At 43.6% G+C, this 1388-nt stretch overlaps 1 protein-coding gene across 1 annotated transcript in view; it reads right to left on the bottom strand.

Annotated features, from left to right (window-relative positions):
- Positions 1 to 310, bottom strand: part of pex12 (peroxisomal biogenesis factor 12) — a 14341-nt gene extending 14031 nt beyond the window's left edge. The window contains exon 1 of the mRNA XM_037689349.1: positions 263 to 310. The gene's annotated coding sequence lies outside the window, so the exon portion shown is untranslated. The remainder of the gene's footprint in view (positions 1 to 262) is intronic.
- Between the last annotated feature and the right edge of the window lie 1078 nt (positions 311 to 1388).

Consider the following 1388-nt stretch of genomic DNA (forward strand, 5'->3'; position numbering starts at 1 on the left):
TCTCAGCTGCCCGTACCCCATCTCAGCTGCCCGTACCCCATCTCAGCCCCTAAACTGCGTCTCCAGCTGTTCATATCTGCAGCAGGTAAGTTGCTCATTGTTCACAGAACAACACTTAAAAATGTCTGAACTATCCCTTCAACGTCATGTTTTCCTCCTGCAGAGTTCTTCCTCCTTAAATCGGATTGTTTTCCTGTCAGCTCAGGAACATTTTACTTGGCCAAATGAATACATGTAGTACTTGTTGTGTACCTGCTCTTACCGGAAGGAAGTGATTCAAGTTTTCAGCAGCTTCCGGCTGGCAGACGTCTCGAGACGTGAAGGTGACAGAAGTCAGGTGTATTCAGGTCTGGACCCGAGCAGGGTGTGTGGAGCTGACACTGGATCGTGCTTAATGACAGCGTGAACACAAGCAGATTAAAATGTCGCTTATTATGACGTAATCATTCCGCGCGCATGCGATCCTCATCAGCTGCTGAAGCGCAGGATTTTCGGCCGCCATCTTGGAGCGGTCGTCCTTATTCAGTTAAAGCAGAAGATGTCTCAGCACTTCGCAGCTTCTTTCTGTTCAGATCGACTGTTGACGTCAGGTCTCGGGGGATAACTTCTCACAGTAACATGAACATATTATTGTTAGTATTTTGTGAATATAATATTACTGTACTGTATTTATGTCCACCAGCTGATGTGATGTTCAGTGTAACACGGTGTTCAGCTGCAATGAAGCTGACTGAGATCTGATGACAGGAATATTTTGCTAACAATCATACTCACTATTTCAGCAGCTTTGGTTCATTATCAACAGATCTGCATCAAAACTGGAGTTTTGTTTAAGTTCTAGGAAATAAAAAAATAAAACTAGGGAGAATATAGGAAATAGAAAATAAGCTTGACCTCCTCTGTACAATGTTTTTGTGTAACACAAATGTCCTGTTTTCATTTTGAAGGTTTCCCAAAGAACAAGATGTGAGGAAGAGGAGGAAGTATCTTTGAGGAGGATTCATCTGAGCAGTGAGGATTTTAAACTGGAGGATTTTGATCAAACTGGTCAGACTGTCCGACTGAGAGATGGTGTGGTACCATGGGTTCACCTTCAGAGAGTAGGAGCATCATTATAAGTTCATTAGAGTTCATAAAGTTACATATTTTATTGTGAGTCACCAGGTGAGACACCTCCATGTGTTTCTATGAACAGGTAACTAGAGACTGTAAAGTTCATCTTCATGATGCTTTTTCATTTCAGCTTGAAAACTGCAGGACTACAGGAAGTGAACAAAAGCTGCAGCTGCTCTGTCTGTGCACGCTCAGGAACGTGCACGTCACACACACACTCTCAGGAACGTGCACGTCACACACACAACCTCAGGAACGTGCACGTCACACACACA

This window comes from Nematolebias whitei, chromosome 15 (genome assembly GCF_014905685.2).
Source record: "Nematolebias whitei isolate Nwh7 chromosome 15, NemWhi1, whole genome shotgun sequence".
Taxonomy (NCBI): Eukaryota; Metazoa; Chordata; class Actinopteri; order Cyprinodontiformes; family Rivulidae; genus Nematolebias; species Nematolebias whitei.